We start from the raw sequence: 8,334 nt of genomic DNA on the forward strand, positions 1-8,334 counted from the left end.
AGGAGCAATCGGAAAACAACAAAAAGTTTGAGAACTATCAAAAGGGATTTTTAATCAACAAAAGGACTGGATATTAGATTTAAATAATGATAGGCCAAACGAATAACCCAAAGGTGAGTCAAGAAGTTGCTCCAAAATTTTTAGGAAATAAAAGGACTTGACATTTCTTCCTACAAAGAGATTATCGGTGGAAATTGATTAAAAAAATAAGAGGAAAATGAAAGAAGAAGCTCTCCTTGACTTGAATAAAAGGATGCTTCTTCAGACTGAAAGGAACTCTTTGGATTGAGCAAAATAACTAAAAAACAACCAGCACTTATACAGACCCTGGAAAAGTATTGCAACCCTTAAAATCTTCTACAACTTATCTATAAAGACGTTAAAAAAACAGGTGGACTTCAGACATCTTATCTTTAATAGTAGATACAAGAAGAAAATGAAGTATGTTTTCAAAATCTCAAAAGAAAGGTAAAGAAGACTTCAGAGTTCATTTTCCAGCAAATTCTCCTTTAAATATAGGGAAAAATAAATACATTTTTAGATCTTTAAGGATGCTGGGACTGTGCTATGTTTGGGCCTTCTATGAAAGATTTGCTTAAGTTGGTGCTACAAAATAGAAACAAAATAAGTTCAAGAACTGGAAAGACATGATAGATAAGAAGCAATCATTAAAAAAGAGATAGCAGTTATTAAAGGAAATTACAGTTACGTCCAAAGAGTTTTAAATTTAGGAGGGCACACATTTCCTGAACAAAAGAGTTAATATTAGCAGTGAAGGGTAATATATTTTATCTGTGAGAATCCGAAGCAGCTTGGGTAGCTCTGGACAGGAAAGGTAGGTGGGTGGATTTCAATAGGTGTCACAGGTCTCTCGATGGAAGACAAGCTATAAACAAAATATAGAGATAGGAAAGAAAAAGTGGTTTCAGGGAATGGCAAATGGATCAGTCACACTTGAATCACTGTTGGAAAATAGTGAAAGATCAGAATGGAAATATTGATAGGAATACAGTGATCTTGATATTGAAATTAAAGTGAACAAATAAGATGTTGGTTATTAACATTTAATACCTTTTTATTAAAGCAAAACAAGCTAAAATCAAAATTAAAAGCAATCTTAAAGTTTTACCAACTTTTCTTCTTTTATATTATTTCTGCACTTTAACTAATGCTTTTTTCTGTGAGAATACAAGTACAATTACACTAATAAATATTTTGCTTCTGTATTCCATGTATTTGTTCTTACATGTAATTATTTTGTCTTTGTGGTGCTCTGGTTATAGTCCATAATCTAATCATAAGAGTGAGATAGTGAAGAATAAAACTTTCTTTACCTACGTGTCATAAGCCAAATATTGTTAAAGCTTATTGTGGGTATTCTAATAATGATTAGTGTATGTTGTCTCTAAACATTAATGAAAAGATAAAGTAATACATGTGAATTTAAAAGAGAGAGTTTTAACAATGCACTTTAGCAGGCATTTGCTACTCCAAATTTGATCTTATCTATATGAAGCATATGTGTATAGCATATTCTTGACATATTAACCTATTAACAAAATCATAACATACTAAATTGAGTAGATTTTTGTTTCCTTATACTATTATCCCAAAAAATTCACCAGTGAAATCTTCCTAAATATGTCTTTAGTAATGTATGCAAGCTAGTCATTAAGCAATAATGAGTTTGCTTAAATTACATTGGTAATAGCAATCTTTCTTCTTCTTTTTTTTTTATTTTTTAACGAACAATCAGGAGAATTATGAATGCAATCCCCCACCACCACAAATTATGAAATCGAGTTTCCCACATTTGGATAAATCACAGGGGTCAGTACATTCAGAGTGCAATGGATAAGCCTCGCCCTGGGAAAACCACCTTCATGATCATGGTATCTCCCCTGCCAGATAAGTATGCAATCTTTCTTCTTAAATCTGTGTGTGTCCACAAAAAACCAAGAATAGCTATCAAAGACTACCACAATTATCATTATGAGTGGCACTACAAAGAACACTACAAAAAATTGTTTGCAAGTTTTTAGATCTACAATAGAAAAGACAAAATTTTTAAATAAAATGCCTTGCCAAATTTCAGTTTTGATTTAAAAGAAACAAAGAGATGGATGGAGGAAAAGAGAGACGGAAGGAGGAAGGAAAAGAAAGAGGGAGGAAGAGTGAAAGAAAGAGATACAAAAACATTTTTTTGTTTTTTAATCTATTTTGCCATTGATGTCAACATTTCTTCAAATTACAGATTTTTCTCACCTTTAAGTGACAAAAAGCCAAAACAGAATGTAAGATTTATATTTCATAAAGGAAAATTTATTTCTTTTATTTCTTTGAGCTTAGTTTCAGGGTCAGCTTGGGACCTATGAGAAGTTGATACCAAGTTTGGATTTGTCATGCAAACCCCATGTATGGAGGGAAATGCCTGTAAAGGATAAAGGAAGGCATAGATAGTCTTCAGACAGATGTGTGCATAATGCCTAACACTAGACACCAGGAGAGAGAGAGAGAGAGAGAAAAAAGACAGTTGAATAGGAAGAACTTCATATTGCAATGCAGTTTTTAGAAAGTCTTGGTGAGTTTTTGAGCAAAGGCTATCCTATAGAGGAGTCCTAGATACAGACAGAAATGAGCCAGCTCTACTACTGCAGCTCTGCACAGCCAATGGCCAAGAGATACCCAGTGGAAGTGTGGCCTCAGCAGTGTGGTCTTGAGTACTCCACAGAAGGTGAAGATGTAGCCAATGGAGGCTGTCAGCCAGACAAGTTCCTTACAGCAGGCTCTCTTGAAGGGGCTCTGAGCAGTGTAACTTCAAAGCCCCACATCTTCTTTTAGCAATTCTTCCATTTTCTCCTATTTTTCTTTCTTTTAGATTGTGGCAGCACCAGTGAATAAGAAATATTGTTTTCCTGTTTCTATCTTTCTGAATATTTATAACACCCACCCTCTTTGGTTCAGTGTTGATTTATTTTATAACATAATAGGCCCCCCAGCCAAAAAGAGGTATATTATAGAAGTAATATTTTGGACTTCTTGCTCATTTAACTCTGGCAATTTGGTGGCTAGTTTAAGGCTATTAGAGGAACGTGACTGATTCAGTTTTTAAACCTTTGCTTCTTATGCCTCGGCAGAATCCTAATGTGTATATTTGTTACCACACACCTGTGGGAAGCAAATAGAGAGTAACTATAGTTGAAATTCCCTTAGCTTTTATAATTACAGAGAATCTCATCCACAAAGTTGAAACCATTTTACCTTCATTAAGTTAAAATTCTCTAACTTAGTGACCACAAGATATAGTGTGACCAAAGATTGTAGTGAGCTATGTAGCTGACAAGGCCGACTTTATAAAGAACTGTAAAAGAATGTTGATTTGGTGAATAGCTGCAGGTTGTTGTGGAGACTTCAATTTTATGTAAAAGGAAAAATGCATTAAAAAAGAATTTATTACATCAGAGTTCTTGACCAAGGACAATAAAAAATCTTGCTAGACCTTAATGGAGAAGTCTATGAAGGTTAAAATATCCATTTAAATAATTTGGGGTGATTTGATTTTCAACCATAGGAAAAGAATAAAATACAATTTCATAGCCATCAAAGAGGCTAGCATTGAGATTTGAGTAAAACTCCACAAAAATGTTGAAACAAAAACATAATGTGCATGTCTCTGGAGTCTTACAATTGTTAGACATAGCAGATGAGAGTAGGAATATGATCACTGCTGGATGGATGATGCAGAGATGCGTGCTATGCATATTCAAAAGGACAGAGTCACAGAGGAAATCACTAGCATCTAGTTGGCAAATGGTGTAAATTTTTCAAGAAAAGCATGTCATACATAAAATATGTATGTCTTGGTAAGTACAATATCCACAGAGGCATAGCCCATAATTCAGAGACCATGTTGGCACACTAACATGGCCTCTGCCATGAAATGGTGGTATATTTTATACTTCCACTAGAATCAGTAGTAGATGTATAAAAAATAAAGCACAAGAAAGTAATCAAATAAATGTTCGAATTGATTGTTTTGTTGAAAGATGTATGACATAAATGTGTGTAGTTTCATAGATCTCTGTGTAGATTTTTGTCTTATTTTTTATTTCTCTATCATTATAAGAGACTAAATATGTCATTTTGATCAGTGCAAGGGCACTTAAAGAATTTATTTGGTCTTTTTTTACTATAAGTAAAACGACTTAGGCAGAAAAGATAAATATACTTTAAGAATCCGCAGGGGATTATATTCAAGTGAACCTGAGGGCAGGGATGCAGTCAGACTTCAGGAGTGAACTGGAACCAGGAATCTGAATGTCAGTATAACCCAGTCTTGCCTGTTCCCTTTCTATGATGTGGCTTCTTTCTTCTTTTGGTACACGTGCAGCTTTTTTTGATTATTTGCCAACATGACAGAATGAAGCTGTCCAGAGTTCTCAGGTTTTCATCTTCTCCATTCAGGACACCAGAAACATTAAAAGTAAACATTCAAATTAGATTGTTTTGGTCTCAATTCCAAATTCTTGGTGGAGGAAGTATATCCAGGACTTAAGTCAGCTATATGGCCCTAGACGATCAACTGTAGCCAGGAGGAGCCTTTTGCTGCATTTTTGCAGTTGTTCCTACTGTAAAAATGTGATAGAAGATGTTAAGGAAAAGCATAACTTCACAAAACTTAGGAGCTTGGATAGGTAAAACCATAATGCCTACTATATTATACTAGAAAATACATTAACCTTTTATTAGGAGATATCTGACTAGTTTTGTTTCTGACATTAATTAATTCGGTGATCTTATCTGAACCACCTAGACCCTCTGAGACTCAGTTTTCTCATCAGAAAGAAAAAAAAAGCCTTCCTATGTTTCCAAAGCCCATAAAAGCCTTAAATCTCATAAATTTACTTACCCTTTTTCTAGTTCAGCCAAAAGAAATTATTGGAGTACTCACCAATGGAGATTCAACAAATGAATGTATTACAATAAAAATGTCAAGACTTGGAAAGATCTACTGTAAGTTCCATAACTACCCATAGGTGGTCATCAACCAGGAAGTGTTCCTTACCTCTCAGGAAAATATTCAGAACTGAGATTATTCAAATCTTGCCCCTCCTTCTTCCACTGAAATAATAATAGGGTGTTCTATTAGCATCTTATCTGCACCTGTCATTATTAATACACAAAGTCCACAACCATCCAAAATTTGGAACTAAGAAATTTGTACTCATTCTCACAAATGAAAACGTTATGCTTTCAAGATTTCAATATTTTGTAATGGCCTTGATTGGCTTTATTTTTATCTTCAAGGTTTACATTTTTTTAAGTTCTGGTACATGTGCAGGTTTATTATATAAGTAAACTTGTGTGACAGGGGTTTGTTGTACATATTATTTAATCACCCATGTATTAAACCTAGTATCCATTAGTTATTTTTTTCTAATCCTCTCCTTCCTCCCAACATGCACCTTTTTGTAGGCCTCAGTATCTATTGTATCTCTTTTTGTGTCCATGTGTTCTCATCATTTAACTCTTACAAGTAGGAACATGCAGAATTTGGTTTTCTGTTTCCATGTTATTTTTCTAAAGATAATGGCCTCCAGTTCCATCCATGTTCCTGCAAGGAATATGATTTCATTCTTTTTTATGGCTGCATAGTATTCCATGGTGTATAGGTACTACATTTTCTTTATCCAGTCTCCCATTGATGGGCATTTGAGTTGATTCGATGTCTTTGCTATTGTGAATAGTGCTGTAATAAACATAGGCATGCATGTGTCTTTATGATAGAACATTTTATGTTCCTTTGGGTATATAGCCAGTAATGGGACTGCTGGGTTGAATTGTATTTCTGTTTTTAGGTCTTTGAGGAATTGTCACACTGTTTGATACAAAGATTGAACTAATTTACACTCGCACCAACAGTGTATAAGCATTCCTTTTTCTCTGATACCTTTCCACCCCTGTTATTTTTCTACTTTTAATAGTAGACATTCTGACTGGTGTGAGATGGTGTCTGATTGTGTTCTTGACCATTTCCATTTCTCTAATGATCAGGGATGTTAACCTTTTCTTCACATGCTGTTGATCACACATGTCTTCTTTTGAAATGCATCTGTTCACGTCTGTTGCCCACTTTTTAATGGGGTTGTTTTTTTCTTTTTAACTTATTTAGGTTCCTTATAAATGCTAGATATTAGACCTTTGTCAGATATATATTTTGCAAAATATTTCTCCCATTCTGCAAGTTGTCTGTTTACTCTGTTGATAGCTCCTTTTGCTGTGCAGAGCTGTTACATTTAATTAGATTCCATATCAGTTTTTGCTTTTGTTGCACTTGCGTTTGGCCTCTGTCACAAAATCTTTGCCCATTCCTGGGTCCTAAATTGTATTGCCTAGGTTGTCTCCCAGGATTTTATGGTTTCAGATTTCACATTTACATCTTTAATCTGTCTTGTGTTAATTTTTGTATATTGCATAATGAAGGGGCCCATTTTCGATCTTCTGCATATACCTAGCCAGTTATCCCAGTACCATTTATTTAATAGGGAGTCATGTTCCCATTGCTTGTTTTTGTCTACTTTGTCAAAGATTAGATAGTTCTAGGTGTGCAGCCTTATTTCTGAGCTCTCTATTCTGTTTCATTGGTCTATGTGTCTGTTTTTACACCAGTATCATGCTGTTTTGGTTACTGTAGCCCTGTAGTATAGTTAACTAAAAATATATGTATCTAACATTTGTAGTTTCCAAACCTATGACTCTCCAGGTCTTATATAGGCCAAAAACCATTTGTGAAAATCATAAGTCAACTACCATCATTCATGTGTACTAATAACTGTTTTCAAGATTCTGTAATCTATTTCCTCATTTTGAAAGCTGGGAATTTCATTGCCTATCATTACATTGTCTCAATTTAAAGAATTAACTTTGAGATAAATTATGTTATTTTAATACAAAGGAAGAAAAACCTGAGCAATTTTTTCCATGTAGAAATAGAAAATGGAATAAAGCTAACATAACCTTGAGCCCCATCCCGTTTCCCATATAAGATGCAGTCTAGATGCCATCATTGATCTTTAAAAGAAAGACTTTTCCTGTTAAAGATTAAACCTAAATTCCAGTCTTTCTTTATTTCTCATGTGCCACTCCTGCACAATGTAGATGAACCCAACTAAATTTTGATGTGTGATATAATCTCAGGAGACAAGTTATATGCTCAGCTGTTAATTCTTCAATACACACTGAGATTGTTCATTGAACTCAAAAGAATTTAAAGGAGTTCCTTCTGAGTGGCCTCTACCATTTGGTTTGTTTAAAGTCAAACATTTTCCCTTCAGTTCCAAATCATTTTATTTGTTTTCATTTGCTTTTTTTATTATTTTAATGAGTATCAATTCTGCTTCAGGAACTATGTCATATACTTCCCCATATGTTTTCATTTGTTTTTTACAATACCAGTTATGAGGTGTATTATTTTACAGAATAGCTAACTGACCTATTATGATTATCCTCCATTTTGATTCTATAACAGCATCCATCAGCTCAAAGTTTGGGTCATTGCACATTTGTGCCCTTTTGCTTTCTGGTCAAAGTTCTGAATAGTTAATTCATCCACCAGTTTTCTAAAATATCAACAAATATGTGTGTGTTAGATTTAATAGCCACTATATCTTGGATATTTGCCATCCTACTTATTTGATAACTTAAAAATTTTTAAGGCTTCACATTTAGTTTTTAGTATTGAGAACTTGATAGCTGGCCTTCAAAATCCCTCTCTGAAGTAATCACTTGAATTAAATTATTTAGCTTGTCTTGAGAATCTACTTGTGCTTCTGAATGCAAATGATATGAAAATATAAGTTCAAAGCATTGTATCTGAATATTTGTTACTTATTTTTCTTGCCTGATTGCCCTAGCCAAAACTTCCAATAAAATGTTGAATAGGAGTCATAACAGAGGGCATCCTTGACTTGTGTCAGTTTTCAAAGAGTATTTTAAACAACAGAAATTTGCTTTGGTTTTCCACAATTCGGGAAGCTAGACTTCTAAGATCAAGGTGTTGGCAGGGTTGATTTCTTCTAAGGCCCTCTCTTCTTGGCATGTATATGGATGTCTTCTTCTATTGTCTTCCACTGGTCTTCCCTTTATGTGTGTCTGTGTCCTTATCTTTTTTTATAAGGACACCAATCATATTGGAATAGAGCTCATTCATATGACCTCATTTTACCTTAAAATTATCTTTAAAAGCTCTATATACATTGAGATACTGTAACTTTAATATATGAATTTTGGGGGAAAAATTCATCATAACAAGGCTTATCAAATTTGAAAATGTCT

The 8,334-nt window shown here is 34.0% G+C and overlaps 1 non-coding gene across 1 annotated transcript; it reads right to left on the minus strand.

The window, feature by feature from the left end:
* Positions 1-1,753: 1,753 nt before the first annotated feature.
* On the minus strand, positions 1,754-1,916 carry LOC118144036 (U1 spliceosomal RNA). Its single transcript, XR_004728502.3, has one exon. It is a non-coding gene; the product is annotated as a U1 spliceosomal RNA (small nuclear RNA).
* Positions 1,917-8,334: the final 6,418 nt, after the last annotated feature.

The sequence above is a fragment of the Callithrix jacchus genome, chromosome 11 (assembly GCF_049354715.1).
Source record: "Callithrix jacchus isolate 240 chromosome 11, calJac240_pri, whole genome shotgun sequence".
Lineage (NCBI taxonomy): Eukaryota > Metazoa > Chordata > Mammalia > Primates > Cebidae > Callithrix > Callithrix jacchus.